We start from the raw sequence: 21547 nt of genomic DNA, 5'->3' as shown, positions 1-21547 counted from the left end.
TAAATAGCAAACTACGCATCCCAAATCATAATTTTCTGACAAAACACACCTATGAAATGATATAAGACCTAGCTCAGAAAAGTCAAAAATAGCAATACACACATCCCAAATCATAGGTTTCAGTCAACACACAAATACGAAAGGCTCAGAAATAAATATAAGAAATGTCCAAAAAGACAACCTCTCATCCCAAATCATATTTTGCAGACAACACAAAACTACGAAAGACTCAGAAATCCAACTCAGAAAAGCCCGAAATAGTATTTTATAAATCACAAATCATAAGTTTCAGACAACATTCACCTAATAAATACTAATAAAAATTATCTCATATAAATCTGAAATATAAAACTATTCATCCCAAACCAGAATTTTAAGACAACAAACACCTATCAGATACTAAGAATCATAGCTCTAAAAAGTCCAAAAAAGCAAACTACAACTCCCAAATCATGATTTTCTGAAAGCACACACCTATGATAGGAAATAAAATCTAGCTCAGAAAATCCAACAATAGCAAATTAACAATCCCAAATCAAATGTTTCAGTCAAAAGAAACCTACGAAAGGCTAAGAAATCAAGCTGATACAAGTAAAAAAATAGCAACACACACAACCCAAATCTTCGGTTTCAGACACCACACACATATGAAAGACTAATAACTCTTGTTATGAAAAGTCGGAAATAGCAAATTACATATCCCAAATCATAAGTTTCAGTCAACACACACCTACGAAAGGCTAAGAAACCTAGCTCATAAAAGCCTGAAATAGCAAACTACTCATCCCAAACTATTGGTTTCAGACAACATTCACCTACGAAATACTAGGAAACCTTAGCTTAGAAAAGCCTGAAATAGCAAACTAAACATCCCAAATCATAATTTTCTGACAACACACACTTATGAAAGGCTAATAAATCTAGCTCAGAAAAGTCAAAAATGGCAAATTAATCATCCCAAATAATTGGTTTCAGACAACGCTCACCTATGAACGGATAAGAAATCTTGCTTTTAAAAGTCAAATAAGCAAACAACTGATCCCAAATCATATGTTTCAGTCAACACATCCCTATTAAAGTCTATGAAATAAAGCTCTTAACAGTCAGAAAACATCAATCCACATAATCCAAATCATAGATCTCAGACAATATACACATACGGAAGACTAAGAGATCTGGCCATGAATATTCAAAAAATAACAACCCACACAACTCAAGTCATAGGTTTCAGACAACACACGCCTAAGAAATACTAAGAAATCTGGCTATGAAAAGTCTGAAATAGCAAACTATTCATCCCAAACTATAGACTTCAGACAACAAACACCTATGAGGGACTAAGAATCCTAGCTCTGAAAAGTCCAAAAAGCAAACTGTAAATCCCAAGTCATAATTTTCGGACAACACACACACCTGAAAGGCTAAGAAACCTAGCTCAGAAAAAGTCAAAAATAGCAATTTAACCATTCCAAATCCTAGGTTTCAGACAACACACACCTATGAAATACTCTGAAATACAGCTCAGAAAAGTCAAAAATTGCAATCCATCTATCCCAAATCATAGGTTTTAGACAACACACACAAACGAAAGACTAAAAAATCTAGCTCAGAAAAGTCCGAAATAGTAATTTACATATTCCAAATCATAAGTTTCCGACAACACACATCAACGAAATACGGGGCTCGGGGAGATCCTTGGAGGGTCGTTGGTACCGTGGAGGGCGGGGTGGTCGTTGGGGAGGTGGGGGGTACCTTGGAGGCCGGGGGTCGTCGGGGGGGGTTGGGGTGGGGGAATCAGAATCCTTTGGGGTTGTGGTCAGGGGCTGCACAAAACTGTTCAAATGGAACTTGTGTATTATAATGACCTCAGAGTTTAATCCTCGAATCCTCTTCTAAAATCTCTTCAAAAATCATCTTTTAAAACTTCTCTAACTGTTTCGCCGAAATAATTCCCTAGAATAATCATTTGTCCTGAAAAGAAATAATAAAGCCTTAAACAATTATTAAATTGGTGGCTCCGGAGCGTTTGGGGCGCCGGGGGCCATTTGGGAATCTGGGGAGCCTTTGCGGACCGGGGGGTCCGTGCGGGGTTGGGGTGGGGGGAGCAGAACCCTTTGGGGTTTTGGTAAGGGGACCTAACAATACTGTTCAAATGGATCTTGTGCATTATACCGAACATAATCAAAACCTCTTCTAGAATCATCTTTTAAAATGTCTCTAACTGTTTCGCCGAATTAACACCAAAGCCTGTCTAAAACGGTTTCGCCTAAATAATCCCTAAACTTAATTTCGGCGTGTTCCTTTTGTTTTTGGCATCCCTGCGCTGACATATTTAAAACTTTTATTAAAGCCTTACCTACGTTAATCTCTTCATCTCATAAATGTTCCTAGCTACACTGTTAAGGTTTCGTTACAATATCAATTTATCTCTCCGACTTAAAACTCAGTAAAGCCGTATTTAAAAATAGAATTTCTATCTCTTTAGACTCCCAGATAATTTCAAGATAACAAGTGATGTCATTTCTAATTCTTGACATTAAGGATCAATGAAGCGCTATTTAAAAATATAATGTTAATTTTTCTCTCTGACCTAAAGAATGTTTATCCCTCAGACCTAAGATAAATGAAACCATAATATTTGTTTCTTAATTCTCCTTTCGTGAATCAATACAGTCTCCCCGCCGATTATGTAAATCAAGTTCTCAGGTTAGGTTAGCCTAAAGATCAAAGAAACCATAATGTTTCTTAATTCCCCTTTCGTGAATCAATACATTCCCCCGCCGATTATGTAAATCAAGTTCTCAGGTTAGGTTAGCCTAAAGATCAAAGAAGCCATGTTCGTTTATTAATTCACCCTTTGTGAATCAATACATACCCCTGCCGATTATGTAAATCAAGTTCTCAGGTTAGGTTCGCCAAACAACAATGAAGCCATGTTTGTTTCTTAATTCCCCCTTCGTGAACCAATAATTCCCCCATCGATTATGTAAATCACCCCAATGTCATTACACCTGGACAAACAACAGCAAATAAATCGACCTTGAAACATCCATCAAAGTGAGAAAGTTCCTGTTTTTCCATTCTCACTGACAACGAACCATAAAACATACATAAATGTGAGAAAGTTCCTGTTTTTTGATTCTCACTGACCAAAACCATAAAACAGACATGAATTGCTGTTGACCTCCATGAAAAACATCAAATAAATTGACCAACAACCATAACCGTCCAAGAAAACATCCATCAAAGTGAGAAAATTCATGTTTTTTAAAGTGAGAAAATTCCTGTTTTTTTATTCTCACTGACAACGAACCATAAAACAGACATAAATTGCTGTTGACATCCATAAATGTGAGAAAGTTCCTGTTTTTCCATTCTCACTGACAAAAACCATAAAACAGACATGAATTGCTGTTGACATCCATGAGAAACATCGAATAAATTGACCAACACACATAACCATCCAAGAAACAACCATCAATGTGAGAAAATTCATGTTTTTCCATTCTCACTGACAACGAACCATAAAACAGACATAAATTGCTGTTAACATCCATAAATGTGAGAAAGTTCCTGTTTTTTCATTCTCACTGACATAAACCATAAAACAGACATAAATTGTTGTTGACATCCATGAAAAAACATCAAATAAATTGACCAACACCCATAATCGTCCAAGAAAACATCCATCAAAGTGAGAAAATTCATGTTTTTTCAAGTGAGAAAAATCATGTTTTTTCATTCTCAGTGACAAAAACCATAAACCACGTGGTAATGTCACGAGTCAATAAGGCCTTTCTACTGATTCTTAACAAGTACCCCGATTTTTTCCACGGGGGGATTTTCCGGAGGGGGGGGGGTAAACACCAAAAACATTAGAATCAGTATGAAAAACCAATTTCATTTAGTTCTTGTTTGTTTTAAGTTTTAATGTTGCCCTATACTTATAGGTTGAATTTCGTTTGTTTAATTTACCTATATAGAAACCGCAAACAATATTTGTTTTTAATTATTATTAATGAATTACTGAGATTGATGACTTAATGAAAAACTGCTACTGGTATTTACAGTTCACATGTGTTCACTATTTTTTCTTAGACAATTTTGAAGTTTTCGCCGCAATATCAGCAATAAGTGTTTTCAGCTATGGTTTCCAATTCCGTGCTCTGGCTCTAAACCCTACTTTGTAAAACGCTTGATTTACTGCGCGGATCCAAGCCCTACTTTAGCCTGAAAACGAAGCTAAAGCACATTTTGGCTTCAAATTTTTGCAACAAAATTCCATTTTGTTTTTTCTCCGAAAATTCCCCAAATTTTGAAGACATGTCCCCGAAAACTACCCAAATTTTTAAGACTCATCCCCAAATTTTAAGATTCGAGAGTTGAAGCCCTGGGCACAAGTTAGATCAGTATTGAATTAGAGTTCAAAGAGTCAAAAGCTAAATAAGTTTCAATTCAGTCGGATATAAATAAAAAAAACAAGTTTTTTAAACTGAAAGTAAGGAGCGACATTAAAACTTAAAACGAACAGAAATTATTCCGTATATGAAAGGGGCTGTCCCCTCCTCAACGCCTCGCTAGTTAAGCTAATTTTTTTTCTTTTTTTATAAAAAAAATTTGTTATAAAGATTCAAACTATAGAGTAAAGAGTGAGGTGTTGAGGAGGGGACAGCCCCTTTTGTATACGGAATAATTTCTGTTCGTTTCAAGTTTTAATGTCGCTCCTTACTTTCAGTTTAAAAAAATTGTTTTTTTTATTTAATTTCTGATCGTTTTTTAGTTAATGCAGCTTTTATTTTGGCTCGCCGTCATTGAATAAGTAAACAAAATTTGCATAAAAATTTTACTTTTCTTTTGCTAAATGGCTGTCTCTAAATTTGGTTCTGACGTAATTTACAAATTAACTTACGTAACGAACTTCTATATTCGTATATTTTTCTTCTGGCAAAAAATACAAAGTTGCAGATTTTTGCAGATATGAGCTTGAAACCTATGTTATAGGGTTTTCTGATACGCTGACTCTGACGGTGTGATTTTCATTAAAATTTTTTCACTTTTAGGGGATGTTTCCCCCCTCTTTAAAAAATCAGGTAAGTTTTCTCAGGCTCGTATCCTTTGATGAGTAATACTAAACTTAATAAAATTCATATATTTAGAATCAGCATTATAAGCCCATTCTTTTGATACATTTATTGACATCAAAGTTCCGTTTTTAAAAGTTTGTCTTACTATTGAGCCGTATCGCTTGTTTTGTTTTTTGTTTTTTTTATTACGTATATGTTATTACGTATATGATGGGGTTCTCCCCTTAGTCAATACCACGCTCTTTACGTTAAAAGTTAAAAAAAAATTTAATTAACAAACCTATGAATCACACAGGCTGTTTAATTAGAATACATAGCTCTTTTGAAAGCACTAAAAAAAAACTGTAGCGTAAAGAGCGAGGTATTTACTTGGGGGAGAATCCCCTCATATACGTTATAATTTATTTTCGTTTAAGTTCTAATGTTGCTTCTTACTTTCAGTTGAAAAAACTAGTTTTTTTTTATTTAATTTCTGATCGTTTTTTAAATAATGCTTGGAAATCCGGCGCCCCTTCATAGAAATGTCCCATACCCCAAAGAAAAATCCTCCACGGAAAAATTCTCCCGAGTAAACCCCTCTTCCAGCCCCCTCCCCCCCCCCAGAAAATAATTCTTCCTGAAAATGTCTGTATACTTCCCAATAACCAATACAATATGTAAGCAATGGGCAAAGTTCATAACTTGCAGCCCTTCCCCTGGGAACTGTGTGGGATTAAGTCATCGTAAAAGACATTTATATTAGATTTTCAACTATGCTGAACAAAATGGCTATCTCAAAATTTTTATTAGGTGACTTTGGGAAAAAAAATGAGCATGGGAGGGGGCCGAGCTGCTCTTCCTTTTTTTTGGCCGCTTAGAAAGGGCAATAAAACTTTTAATGTCTGTTCGAATGAGCCCGCCAACAATATTCTAGGACCATTGGGTCAATACAATTATCCCTGGGAAAAAAAAAAAATAAAATAAACACGCACCCGTGATCTTTCTTCAGGCAAAAAATGCAAAATTCCACTTTTTTGTAGATAGGAGCTTGAAACCTCTACAGTAGGGTTCTCTGATACACTGAATATGATGCTGTGATTCTCATTAAGTTTCTATAACTTTTAGGTGGTCTTTCCCCCTTTTCTCGAAAATCAGCCAAATATTCTCAGGCGCGTAACTTTTGATAGTTAAGATTAAACATCATGAAACTTATATATTTGAAATCAAAATTAAAATTTGATTCTTTTGATGTATCTATTGGTATCAAAATTCCGTTTTTTAGAGTTTTGGTTACCATTGAGCCGGGTCGCTCCTTACTTAAAGTTCGTTACCACGAACTGTTTGAAAACACATACTTAAAATCTCAACAGCTTAGCTTGCGTAACCAACTAGTTTGACCGCTACTGTGAATAAGTGAATTGTTATAGCTGTGACGTCAGAATCTTTTAATTGGAGACGTTGCGATCTATCATTCAACGAGTGAACTTGTTTGACTAGTTATACCGGCGTTAGACCAGTTTCTGTCATTTGGATACTGCTTTCCTTTCGGACCCTGAAATAAAAAAGGATCCCCGTAAATGGCACCGTCTAGTAAGGCAGATTGCTGGAAAAACAGTATCATCCAGTATCCGTATTCTGAACGATGATGGGTCACTCGTGAGTGCAAATGACGTCAACAATTACTTTACTGACATTTGTACATCCTTTCCTGCCCCAACTAACACTGAAATAGAGAATCTACTGTCAATATGCCCTGACGATGGTGAAATCAAAATAGTTGAGTATCAAGTTTTCAAAGAGCTGAACAAGTTGAGTCCATCAGGTAGCTCTTTTCCTGAAGAGCTGCCTATAAGGTTAATACGAGAGTTCTCTCTTTTCCTGGCCAAGCCACTTGGACACATCATCAGAGAATGTTTCACTCAGTCAACTTTCTCGTCGTGCTGGAAACGCGCATTTGTGCGTGTTATACCGAAGACTAAAACACCCAAATCTTGCAACGAGTTACGACCAATATCAATCACATCTACCTTTGCAAATTGCACCGAGTCATTCATCCTGCGTGAATTGCTCAAGCAAACGCGGGAAAACATAGACCTTTACCAGTATGGCGGCCTCAAAGGTTACAATACCTCGATATACCTCGTGCGCCTAGTTGACATTATCTTTAAGAGGTTTGACAAGGGCAGTACCTTCATCGACCTAGCTCTCGCCGATTTCAGGAAGGCATTTGACCTGATTTGTCATCTTACGGCAGCAAAAAATATGCGAGCAATGGGCGCACAGAAGCGGTCTCTTCCATTAGTGATTAGCTTCCTTCAGGACAGAATGCAGTGTGTATTTCCTTTGTTTGAAGGTGACTTGATCTCATACTGGTCTAAACTTACCTGTGGAGCCCCTCAGGGTACAAGACTTGCTGGTTTAATATTTATCTCCCTCATCAACTTCCTCCTTCAGAATTTCGAAGAGCGACTCAAATTCGTCGACGATTTATCATTTGTGCTCAAATACCTCGTGAGGGAAGATGTAATCGAACGTCAGTTCAGCGAGATCCTTCTGGCATCCTTCTCTGAGGACTGTGAACGTTACAAGCTGACACTCAATGCAGATAAATCAATGATCCTCAGGTTTTGCCCCTTAAAACGTGATCTGGAATTCCCGCAAGTCTCTTTCCCTGTTGTTCCATCTGCAAAAATCCTCGGAGTCACATTATCGATGGACTGCACATTCACCGAACACGTGGAAAAGGTTATTAAGGCTGGCAATGCATCACTTCAGACCCTAGTCCTGATGCGCAGGTTTGGCTGTGACACTCAAAGCCTAAAAAATGCCTATATTACGTATGTGAGACCTCTACTCGAATACGCCGTCGCTGTCTGGGGACCTTTTGTCCAGAGCACCCACTACCTTTGCGATGACCTTGAATCTTTGCAGAAACGAGCTGTTAACATAATCGTTGGTAACAAAAGTGACGACTACAACAAACTCTTGCAAGAACTGAACCTTGAATCTCTCAGTCGTCTCACTGATCATGTCCCTCGGCAAGTCACTGCTATCCTCGCCCCATCACAGACTAATCCTCCCACCCAATGCCCCTGTTAACCAAAGAACCAGATCCCAGTCGAAGCTACAACCCCCTGTCTGCAGGACCAACCGCTACAAAAACACGTTTGTCACCTTTTTCGTAGAAGCATACAACAAGACTTAGTGTTATTTGTATTCACGTGTTAGTGTTCTTATAGTGTTATTATAGTGTTATTTGTATTTTTTTTTCCATATTGTTGTAAAGACGACATAAATTAGCCATGGCTACGCTGTTCGATCTTAATAAACCTATGTCTATGTCTATGTCTACGCTTGGATACTGCTCCTTGCCAGTAAGTCTGTATTTGATGAAATTCTAAATGAAAGCATAAATCTCACCTGAGAGCGGATTTTGTAGCTAAAGAAATATGTCGTCAGTCGGCCAGAAAACGTTTGATGATGGAATAAGGGCACTGGGAAAGAAACTGGATCTCATAACTAACCAACAAAAAGAGTTTGCTGTTACACTGTTGTCGATTTAGGATGAGGTTCAGACTTCGAAAAATGAATCAAAGTCTGGTGATGCGAAGATTGCTAGTCTAGAACAGCTTGAGGAGAAAAAGTCAAAGTGTGATACAATCGAAACGAAACTGCTGGAAATCGAAGTAAAAGACCGAAAACTCAACTTAATCATCTTTGGATTACCGAAAGAGAAAAACCAACAGACAGTTCTCGTTGAATGTGTCTACGTTACCTTCATCAAAAACGGAAATCAAGGACAAAATCCAAATATCACAGTGCTACCGGGTTCCTCAGAAGTCAAATGTGTCTAGCCGTAAGCCGATCGCCCCACCAGTTTTCGTAACAGTATCGTCGAGAGAATGGATCCGAACAACTCACACGAGTGAAACAAAAAGGGGCCAAACTCTGGCTAGAATATAAATCGGATTCCGAGTCGCAGTGGGCAAAAGCATAAGAAATTTTAAAGGCGACTAGTGTATAGATATTAGATCAATCCCGCTCTAGATTGATGATTGTTTCGTTTTTGCGTTAGAGAAATGTTGATTTTTTTTATTTTTATGTGTTATTTAGGCTAGCTCGGTTCAAGTTTTTTTTTATTATTTCTACCCCAATAATTTCTGTTCTACTTATACCTTCTCAACTTAGGTCTTCTCGAAGGATGATAAGCATAATGAGTTTTCATGACTCGGCAGTGGTACGGGCTACGGGCTACGGGCAATCTCTGGGGTCTTTACTAGCATCTTTGGAAGATAAGGATGTTGTCGTTATGGGGGATTTTAATATAAACCTACTGTAATTTAATGAAAATACCCATACAACAGAATTTATTACATTAATGACATCGAATTCCATAATTCCTTCGTGTACAATTTCAACACGTGTAACATCGACTATTGCAACTCTCATTGACAACATATTTTTAACAACACCAGCCACGTCTTCACAGGTTGTTGTGACGGATTTCTCTGATCATTTTTTGTTAATTTCTGATGTGAGATACCAGATTCATAAAATTAAATCACCAGAAACAGCAACCCGGATTATTAATAAAAAAAATCTCGTATACTTAATGGATAAACTGAATTTGACTGATTGGTCTCCTGTATTTGATGCTGATAAAATAAACTCTGCGACGGATTATTTTTTAGAAGGATTTAATGCTGCACTTGATGAGTCGTGCCCAAGAGTAAAAACAAGAAAACGGAATTATAATCAACCCATCCAACCATGGATATCACCCGCCCTTTTGACGTCAATAAAACATAAAAAAAATCTCTATGAAACTTTAATATCTTTCCCAATTGAAGAAAATAGAAGAACTTTCAAAAATTATAAAAACCTACTTTCAAAAATAATACGTAATACTAAAATGAAATTTTATTTCGATTCTTTTAATGAAGTAAGTAAGTCCCCAAAGAAAACTTAAGAACTAATCAACTCATGTCTAAATCGATCGCGGACGTCTTCTTCACCATCAAACATACGGGATGCCGATGGTAATACAATTAAAAGGGAACTAGAAATGGCAAACTACATAAATTCTCATTTCGTGTCAATCGGGCAGTCAGTAGTTAATAAGCTCCAACGTAATATGTCCGATGGACAATATAATTATCGTACATACCTAGGAAGTACTTCTGAAAAATCTATGTTTTTAACTCCAGTAACAGAGGAAGAGCTTGCTAAGGTTGGTAAGCTTTTAAAGAATGGAAATTCCCCGGGGATTGATGAATCGTCGACCAATATTGTTAAAGCCATTTTACCTAGTATTAATAAAGTTATGTGTCATTTAATAAATCTGTCATTTAGATCGGGACTTTTCCGAATTCTTTCAAAAAAGCGAAAGTGTTACCGTTATATAAAAGTGGTGACTGGACTAATTGCCCGAATTTTAGACCCATTTCTATTCTTCCGGGTTTTTCTAAGCTAATGGAGCGATGTTTTTATAATCGAATGTATAATTTTCTCTGTTCAAAAGATTATTTTTCAAAAACACAATATGGATTTAGAAAAGAGCATAGTACGCAGGATGCTATATTAACTATGGTACAATTTTTTCACGAATATCTGGACAAAAAATGGATCCCGGCGAGTATATTTTTGGACCTTGAGAAGGCATTCGATTCGTTATGCCATGAAATACTGTTTTACAGATTAAAGCTTGGTGGGATACGAGGACCAGTGTACGGTTTTTTCGCATCTTACCTAAGTGGTCGCTCCCAAGTGACTATGATCAACGACACAGTTTCGGATGTATCTCTATTGTCAAATATTGGTGTCCCGCAAGGTTCAATCCTGGGACCACTGCTTTTTATAATATACATAAATGACCTTCCATCAGCGACAGAAAACCATGGTCTGAATGTTCTTTTTGCTGATGATACTGGATCATCACTTACTGGACAGTCGGAAGAGGATCTCAAAGAGAGGCTGCAAATCGTATTTTCACAACTTCTTGTATGGCTAAAAGCTAATCGTTTGTCATTAAATGCATCAAAAACTAAATTTATCATTTATAGTGGAAAAAACGAACAAAAATTAATTAAAAAAAACTTTCCGAAAAATAAGTTTTTCAAAGAAAAGTAAAGGCCATTTTAAACTTAAGCTCAGCAGATACAAATACCTTTTAAAATTCAAACTCAAAACGACCAGAAATTACTACTAAAGAATAAATGAAACCCAAAACTAACAGAAATTAAATAAACAATCAAAGCAAAAAACATACAATACGTAATAATATAAATGAATAAATAGATCTTAAAGCGAGTTACGCTTAGATTGAATATGAAAATCAAGCTTAAAACGAAAAAAAATATTTTGCTATTAAATCATAAATGAAACTTAAAACGAACAGAAATCAAATAAACAATCAATGCGAACAAACATACAATATATGTTAATTTAAATGAATAAATAAATCTTAAAACGAGTGAAACTTAAATTGAATATGGAAAGCAAGTTTGAATCTAATAAAAATAATTACAAACAAGAGTTTGGGTATCGCTTCAATGCAGAAGCCTAAAACCTACTGCGTCATTGGCGCTTTACTGAAAACTATATGAGTCTTGAACAGTCTTGGGAAAGTATAATCAAAATCAAATCGAATATTAGATATATAATGATATTAATTGTTGAAAGATCCATCAGTTCAAGATTTTTTTTCACTGTAATTTTTATTTTCATTTTCAATGCTGTAAGAACTGGAAAAGAATAAAATTGTAACATACGAGTTTTCAGTGAAGCACCAATTACGCAGAAGGCTTTAGGTTTTTACAGTTAAAGAAGGGGGCTGTATCCAAATTTTGTTTTGTAGTAAAACTATACTTGTGTTGACCAATCTTGGAAAGAACTAATAAATTAAACTGAATATTCGATGTATAATGATATTAATTGCTGAAAGCTCATCAGTTCAAAATTTTACTGTAATTCTAATATTGATTTTCAATATTAAATACAAAAGAAAACATTGTAAAATAATTCGTTTTCAGTAAAGCACCAATGACGCAGTAGGTTTTAGGCTTCTGCAGTGAGGCGATACCCAAACTCTTGTTTGTAGTTATTTTTATTCGATTCAAAATTGATTTGCATATTCAATTTAAGTTTCACTCGTTTTAAGATTTATTTATTCATTTATATTAATATCTATTGTACGTTTGTTTGCATCGATTGTTTATTTAATTTCTGTTCGTCTTATGTTTCATTTATTCTTTATTAGCAAAATATTTTTTTTCATTTTAAGCTTGATTTTCATATTCAATCTAAGCATTACTCGCTTTAAGATCTATTTATTCATTTATGTTATTACTTGTTGTATGTTTTTTGCTATGATTGTTTATTTAATTTCTGTTCGTTTTGGGTTTCATTTATTCTTTAATAGTAATTCCTGGTCGTTTTGAGTTTGAATTTTAGAAAGTATTTGTATCTTCTGAGCTTAAGTTTAAAATGGCCTTTCTTTGAAAAACTTATTTTTCGGAAAGTTTTTTTTTAATTAATTTTTGTTCATTTTTGATTGCAAAAAGTTTCAAGTTCTTATGGCTTGGTGGGGGGGGGTTGCTTACTGTCCGATTATTCTTGACTTTAAAAAACGGATCTAGAACTTTTAATTTAAATCGAATGAGGCTTTTTTCAAAGTCTAAAATTATATCTTTGATAAAAACCTTATATATGAAAAATAGAAAGCTTGCATAACTTGTGGACAGCGATTGACAGCAATGAATGGATTGAAAAAATAGCCCCAATAAGGGTATTTTGACCATTTCACTTGCTGACACAAAGGGATCATGACTGTTTTGAATTGACCTTAATGGGATTTTGTGTGACAAAACAATTTTGCATCTTTCAGAGAGTATTTATTTTAAACTTATAATTGGATAATTAAAATAGATTTACTATGTGTTATTTCCAAACAAAACTTTACCTTGTTAAAGTGTTTGGGAGTGGGGGTGGTGTACTTGGCATAAAGAAGAAAACTTTAGCGTAGACAGTAGGGGAGGGGAAGGGTGAGGTTGGAGACTCATCCAATACGGTGCGGAACTTCACTTATCTCCTCCGTTCCCGATTTAGGAGATTAGACAGACTAATTGGGCTGTAGAATGTTGGACCGTTTGAGTTGTGGAAGACGTTAAAATACTCAAAAATACTTTATATTTTCAGTTATTGCATGATTGATTTCATAGATTGTGGGATGGTGAGCCCCCTGGGCCATCATTTGGATGAGCCTCAACTCATGATATGCCATTTTGATTAATAGTTCCGTGTTGTGTGCATATATTATTCTATATATGTTATTTTGAGTTATACTTTTATCGCATTGCGTTCATTCTTAAGCCTTGAGATAAAAACTGAAACCTTAGCGTAGACAGTGGTAGGAGGAAGTCTCCCCCTTCACATGCATAATTGAGCAGCCACAGAGAATTTCTCCCCCCTCAAAGAATATTTTCTTTTCCTGCTGATGGTTCCCCTGCTTTAAATTCCACCCAGCAGAATTTTTTTTATTACTTTAGATTAATATCAGCACTAAGTATGTTTATTAAGTTACATTAATATCTATCGTGTGCTTGTTTGCATTGATTGTTTATTTAATGATTGTTTGATTGTTTATATGCCCCCAGGGCATAACTTACAACGCCTACCCCTGGGCCCTGGGGGGCTGTGTCGACACCGAAGTTTTTTGTTATCGGAACTTTGAACTATTTTAACAAAATGCCTGTCTCAAAATTTTTATCTGATGGATTTAGGGCGTAGAGGAGGGGGTGGGGTGGCTAGTTGCCCTCCAATCTCTTTTGTCGACTTGAACTTGATCACCATCAGTTTCCAACATGAGATATAATAATACTCTTTTACTCTGTTCTCGATAGGTCAGTGGCAATAGGTTTCCAATTTTCGATACAATTGAATTCAATTCCTTCTCCTTTGATTGCACTGCTGCAGAATCTTAAGGAGATGTTTCCTGGTTAGAGGGATCGGCGACAGCGGTGGGTCTCTCACGATAAGGTTTGTGTTTGTCCACACGTCGCAATGTATCTTGAAGTAAAAGCAGTTTTTTGTCATCGGCAATGTTCTCATCATTAAAGAATTTGCCTAGCTTGTCTTGAAAATCTTTAACAGGCGAGAGGACAATTTCATATGGTGTCAATTTATATAGTTTTGCCATTCTCTCTCTAGAAAAAACTGTTTAGAAGTCCTGCAATTATCGGTATTAAAAGTGTGAAAAAGCTACCGCCCGCTTGAAGGAGACGTTTTCTTTTAAAATTTTTTTCCTTGTTTTTACCAGCCAAGGCGCGTACAGTTGAACGATGTTGCTTTGTCTGTTGTCTAACACCTTCTGACAGTTGAACATTACCCTCAGTTAAATTTAAACAAAGTTCAGATATTAGATTAATGAAATCATTGTCAACACCATGTTTGAGTATGGCCTTCCTAAGGAAGGGTTTTGAAGTGCTTAAAACAGAAAATAAGTGCCGTTGTTTGTTTAGTTCCTTCAGTGTCATAACACCAACTAATAGCCTTTTCTAATGTTCACTGGAAGACATACTGTAATTTCATTGTCGAAAATGTCGGTGACTACACGTAGATCCTCGGGCGTGCTCTGATTAAGATCCAGCAAAATGGAACCATAGGGCTTGTTAGTCGCCTGAGTGTATGCTGACAACCGAAATTTTAGAGTGTCGGGGTATATCTGTTTATTGAGAGTAATTAGCGAGCTAGAATCCCAAACAACTCGATAGATAACATAGATAGTGAAATTCAAAGCAAGGGTTCGCATACATTTTCTCTGATGAAACAGATTGTGTAGAACTAGGGTTATGGAAATGTGTTCATGGTGGGAGCGAACGGTGAAACGTTGTAGCATTTCCTGTGAGAACTGTTCAATGGATTCAGCCAAATCATCAAGAGTCAGCCATGACTTCGATTCAATACTATTGAAAACATCAAGTCCCCATATGAATTGTATTGGTATGGTTGTGGCAATAGCTTTTATTTGATCGTATGACTCCTGCCAAATACTATAGCAATAGTAGATTTTTTTCGGCTTTTCCAAAAACATTTTCTGACAATTTTGAATTATTTTAGCTAAAAGTGTTGTTTTCCCCGACATTGACGGTCCACACAGAAACGATCTGAAGGGTGTTTTAAATTGATACATGCTGCTGCTAATGCTGCTGTTGACAACAGTTGGACTACAACTAACTGTAATTCATACGCGTCCAGTGAAGAAGTAGTACTAGTAATAATTTCCCCATAGATCTATCTACGTTAACAAGAACAACAACAAAAAAACAATATTTCATGATCATTTAATTGCAACATGAAAACTCTATTTGTTCAACATGAACAACATTAAAATAACACTTGTTCAACAAGAACCTGACAAAAACTCTATTTGTTCAACATGAACAACAACAACAACGATAAAAATAACACTATGTTCAACAAGAACAACAATATTTCATGGTCATTTATTTGCAACATGAAAACTCTATTTGTTCAACATGAACAACATAAAAATGACACTTTATATAGAACACATATTATTAAAACACTTTTTGTCCATCAACAATAACACTATCTGTATAACACTTATTGTCTTAAAAACACTTTTTGTCCCGCAAGAACACTTTATGTACATTAGTAGAGTAGCACACTTTTCTATACAACAACAATACTTTTTTTTTTGTACAACAGCAACAACACTTGAAAACAACAAAAAAAACACATGAACTTTAAAATTGATAGCACAGTTGAACATTATGAATTTAAATGGGGAGACCCCTCCCCCCCCCCAGGGCCCCTACGGGGGCCGAAGGCCGGCCACGGGCGGGACCCCCCTCCCCGCGGGAGCCGGCCGCGGGCGGGACCCCCACCCCTCCGGAGCCGCGGTGGAAAATGGATTGTATACAATAGTTGTCGTCACTGCGGCAGGTTAGGTTGGGTTAGTTGGGTTAAGGTGGTGGTGAGATTGGGTTAGTTAATTTATGAGCGGGATTGGGTGGTGGTTAGTTAATTTATGAAAGGTTGATGATGGTGGTTGGGTTAGTTGGTTTGGTTAGCTGGTTAGGTTAATTTATCCAGACCAAGTTGATTGCGATAGTCTATGCATTCAACTCAGTCTGAAATACGGTAGTGGCCATGAGGCAGGACACACACAGCATTCTCGAGCACATAGACTTTGTCGGATGTACACGACTTTGCATTTTTTTCCACTCTCACAGTATAATTTCTATACTGTAGAGAGCGAATTGCAAGCACTTGTGCTCTCGGCCCTAGGCTACTTTCTACACAGTCTCTGTACACGCTCATGTTGAAATTACTCTTTATAAAATGTGTAGGCACCTCTTTGTACGCCTGATTTGCATCCCAACTCTGTGTTTCAAAGCAATAAACTTTAGGACCCGGAGACCCCTCTCTTCGTCTCAACTACCTGTCCGCCTCTGATTCTAGTATTGGTAGTTGGTTGAATGCATAACATTACAAAAGATTAACGAAAAAAATCAGCTTTCAATTGGTAAAACCGTCGTACGACCTGATGTGTTTCCCATGGTTTCAACCACCAAATAAATCCTCGGTTTTTACCTTTAGCAGCAGATAATATTTATTCCCATATTAAACTTCGCCCTTCCCGTCCCGGGGCTATTGTACATATTGTAATAAAATGAAAAAAAGAAGCTTATCGGAAATTTTTAGTACTGAACAACCTCTTGCTATATTCTTGTTTAGCACTGCATTTTGCTTTTTCCTGTGTAGAAGAACCGTGCCAGTCTCTATGCTCGTGAATGATGTAAAATTGGGATCGGCAATAATTTGTGCAAACTCTAGAGGGTCAGTCGCGACGTCGCAGCGAGATCTGTTACGTACGCTTTCACACATTTTGCCAAACGCTGAATTTAGAACGAGTTTGTAAATTTCCTTCTTTACCCTGGAGTTTGCCCTAGAGCGTTTATCAACAAAAGTGTCGATAAACGTTTTCAAATAAGGTTTCTGATTGAACAACAGGACCCTATGTATTTTTGTGATCTTGAAATCATTGTTCACCATCCAGTGCAAAAGCAAATGGTGAACAACGATATTCTCCTTAGGGTCCAAATCAGCAATTAGTTTTTGCTTATAGGGGGTCCAGTGCAGCCTCAAATCGTCGACCAGTGACTAATTATAGGGACTTATCGAGTCCCTGCTCACGGGTCAATTGATATAGGGAAAAACAAAATCTTTGACGGAATCGGGAAGCGCAAGAGGACTATTACCCTCGATTTGAAAGAGCCATCCATTCGGCCCATTCTCCTCGACGGTGGTTATGTGGGGGAACTCACAAGGATTCTCAAGCCATTGATAGTTCCCACACGGCAAAGAGTAGTGAGACATTGCCGAGGGGTACAATAAGTTCATCTCCAAGAACACTGCATTTGACTTAGCACCGGTGTTTTGTCCGCTTAGATCGGTTGACAAGACGTAGTCCCCATCAAAAACATACCCTCCCCTCATTGAACGCTCTACAAAAAGATGTTGATCTACGTCGGGGATTAGGCCTATTTCCTCCCCACTAATTTTTATAATTAAATCTATCACCAAGTATGGTGTTGTAAAATATTAGCCTAGATCTAGCCCGAGCAAGGTGAAGAGTTCGGCCTCTACTCTAGTTGCCTATGGCCGACCGAGTTAAAACGACTCTGGCCAGAGGCAGTTTGTGCAAATCTCGATATTTATGAAAAGTCTGCATATCCCACAACTTCTTGGCAAAGCTATAGTTCATGGCTTTGCGTTCATTGCAGGTGAGTGAATTGTAAAAACCTCAATTGGAGGTAGGTTCACCTCGCTTAAGCGAGCGCCAGAACAGTAATAGTCGTATGCGTATATATCTTTGCAGGTTAATAGGTCATAAATTTCACTGTCTGAATAGTGCTGTTTAAAAAAAGAAAATCTATCAAAATTGTCACTTCTTCACACTTGAATCAATTGACTCAATGCCGTTGGAAAAAAAGCTAAAAGAATCTGAAAACCTGATTTGATTACAGAACATTAGCTCATTATTTACTACCTGCCATTTCAGCTGGAGAAGCACGAATTTCTCGGTCACTTTGGGAATAGTATTTTAGGTAAATGAATTATTTACCCATGGACTGTCTACTCCCCCTCCCTCCCTGTGCATACGTGCCAGTTCCGGTAAAATAAATTTTAAATCATAATTTGAATTGTGGATAAAAACTGGGATAAAAAACTGTTGGCTAACATTTAGGTTACACAATTGATGCGCTACCCCTCTAAAATTACTACCCCCAGAGGATATTTCCTGCCACAAGTGATTATGCTCTCTGACTTTGCCCCTCCCTCCTCTTTTCCCTTTAGTCCCTTTACACCCCTCTACAAAATCCCCATTACAAACCCTACCTATTGTCTTATCTTTAATCGTGAGACGATCCTCTGCAGACAAAACCATTGGATAATGGGTATTTCACAAACGAGAAATAGCACCATTAGCCGTGTCGATTAGTCTGGTCAGTGCCTTGATCACGCAATCCCGCTCATCCAATGTTTCTACTATTTCTAACAACCGCATGGTGTTAGAACTGTCTCTTTGGGCATGAGCATAGGGCACTGCAATAGCTTGATATTCTTTGATTTGGTTTGGAAATCGAGGATCGTTCACTTCCACCAGCTTAGCTTCACAGTCCAAAGATATTTTGTTGCACTGGAGGAGGGTGTTTTGAAAATTTTTGAAGCGTAAAATGGCCCTATCCCCTGAAACCGTTTCCACTGTCTGGTAGCCATGCCGTCTACAGTGCTTCATATGATTTTGCAACTTTAATTCTGTCCAAAATCTAGAGAGGCATGTTGGACAGTAGAAACTTGAACTCTGTTTCTTACCCTCCCCCAGAACTCTACTGATGTCTGTAATCGGATTAAAATGGCCAATTGAATTGGCAAAGTCACTAGATGGTGGTGTATACAACAACCAAACCCAGTGTTTGACCAAATCAATTGACGGGCCCCTTACTGGGAAAACCACCCCCTTCTTTTTAGAACGAACCCCATCTTTAAACTCAGTTTCATACTGAACCACAGTAACGCCGATATTTAAATGGGCATTAGCACTTTCAAAAATATCAATAGATCTAAGCGTTACTGGGTATTTTCCTTCTAAACAAGAAAAATCTACAATGGGGAATTGGACCCTTCCTTCCCATGTACAGCCCAATCGTCTAAATTCGTCTTGGTAGCGTCACGTGCTAGAGGCTCGAACGCTGATATGAGGAAAGCATACTTGAAACATTTTTGACCTGTTTAAAAACAGATCCGCTGGAGACCACGACAACCTACTAAATCTGGATTATAATTTAAAACTGTATCCCTATCATACCCTGCCCGCCTCTTAAAATAAAATCTTTCTTAAATTTACAAATATTCACACTTAAATTTTCAACAAAAAGAACTACAGAGCCGATCCCATTTTCATTAAAGTTCTCAAGATGCGCAATAATTTGACCTACCCACTCGCAAAAAACACCCTAAAAATTTTCTAAATTCGGATAGATCAAACGCATCTCGGAGTGTATATAATGGTGGTAGACTTCACTTTTCCCCTCATTTAAATAAAACACCTTTAAAACAATTGAAACCTTAATTGAATCCCTCCCCCCTCTCCATAATTGAATTTGGTTCTCCAGCAGTGCACGAATTCTATCTACATAGTCATGCACAATTTCTACGGGATCAAACACAAAATTTCCCCCCATAAGTGAATTAAATGGATTGCCAAAAGTTGCAGTGTAGACAACTATTGCATTTAAAATTGTATTAGATAATTGAAATTCGGGAAAAGGCGTCAATTAGACATTACCCCCCTCCCCGGCTTTTATTTTCTCAACACCCCCTCCCCATTATTCAATATTTGGGGTATGGGAATCCACTTCAGTTGTTTGAAGTGGAAGTAGGTTATCATTGGGGGCTAGAGGAGGATTCCCAGTTAATTCCCGGGTAAAATCATCCAAAAGCTGCAAGGTGTTTTGACTCAAGTCCCCCTGCTCAACTGCGCTATAATCTACATTAAAATAATCAGCTAAAAGTCATTATAGTTATCTGAAATTTGATGTGAATTACCACTCCATGGTAAATTGCTGTGGAAGTCCACTGGTGCGTCCTCTCCTCCAACTGATGAGCACGGCGACAAGGAATATGGGACCAATGCAACCTATAAATGAAAAATAGCTTATTTTCAATGTGTCTAAATCACCCTATTTTTAAAAATTGGATTATTATTTAAAACGCGCTTAGTAGCATTTAATTCACTACTCTATCGATATTCTGAAAGTTCCAACTTAACGAAAATCTAAAACGCTTTACATAGAAGGCAATACTTAACGAAAATCTAAAACGCTTTACATAGAAGGCAATTTGATTTTGTTCAAACAACTCCCCCCTCAATTTCCATTATTTAATGCTCCCCTCCGAGTGGCCCAGCGGGCCACCGCGGCGCTTCCCGGGCCCACCGGCGCTTCCCGGGTCCCGTGGCGCAAAAGGCTATCTTTTTCTTAGAAATTCCAGCCCAACAGCTTTTCACGTGAAGAAACAGTTTTTTGTTTTTTCCCTGTTTCAATGATGGTGATAGAATTGAGGCATGTCCCCCTCCCCCCTTTCAGCAATGTCCTAAATATATTGTTAGCAATTAATTTGAAAATAACTCGTTTCACTTCTCCAAATAGAGATTGTGTAGGCCTGCGCTTAATTATTGCAATTGTCTGAAAAACCGTTTTTAATTTGATGGAGAAAAACAATCCCCCTCCCCCCTTTTCAGCAATGTCATAAAAATATTGTTAGCAATTATTTTTGGGGGAATAACATGTTTCGCTCTTACATAGAATATAGAATTCCAATGTCCTAAATATCTATCGCTAATTTTGCAGACACTTACAGTTTCTCCGCTATTTTCAGACAAACACAGAATTAGGTAAAAAGCATTGAAAACCTAGATTGCCTAACCTAACCCCTAATGTTTCAGACAAAACAGGACTGAGGGGTGACAAAACTATCTATAAGCTTGCGCGGAGCTTTATGTCAAAAATTAAAACTATAATATTCAATTGCGAAAACAGCATTTTGAGATAAAAAGGCTCTCTATCAGTAATTGCGACTAGAAATTAACTAAAAATATTATTAAGAGATAGCGAAGAGATAGCAACAGTTTATGACCTACAGTGGATGAGCCAGAGAAAATTGGAAAGATTAGAAAAAGAGAGTGGTTTGACAAAAAAAAAAAAATTATATTTAGATATCTCTGAGGGAGGGGGGGGGAGCAGAGAAATTTAAAACAATGATTGGGGGCGAGGGGTTTATATTTTAATATCTCTGAGACACTTTTACTGCGCAATGAAAAATGGCTATGTTTAGATATACCTGATAAGTTAGGTAAGAAAAAATGCTCACATTTGCAAATTCCGGCTGCACTTGGG

The 21547-nt window shown here is 37.1% G+C and overlaps 1 long non-coding RNA gene across 1 annotated transcript in view; it reads right to left on the bottom strand.

Annotated features, from left to right (window-relative positions):
- The window catches only part of LOC148947151 (uncharacterized), a 54810-nt gene extending 33263 nt beyond the window's left edge, over nucleotides 1-21547 (bottom strand). Inside the window, exons 1-2 of the long non-coding RNA XR_016142464.1 lie at nucleotides 21522-21547; nucleotides 20199-20289 (exon numbers count right to left, since the gene is read on the bottom strand). This is a non-coding gene — a long non-coding RNA (uncharacterized LOC148947151). The remainder of the gene's footprint in view (nucleotides 1-20198; nucleotides 20290-21521) is intronic.

Source organism: Artemia sp. Qi Xiang Cuo, chromosome 11, assembly GCF_049724085.1.
Source record: "Artemia sp. Qi Xiang Cuo chromosome 11, ASM4972408v1, whole genome shotgun sequence".
Lineage (NCBI taxonomy): Eukaryota > Metazoa > Arthropoda > Branchiopoda > Anostraca > Artemiidae > Artemia > Artemia sp. Qi Xiang Cuo.
This window is presented reverse-complemented; position numbering and strand designations above follow the sequence as displayed.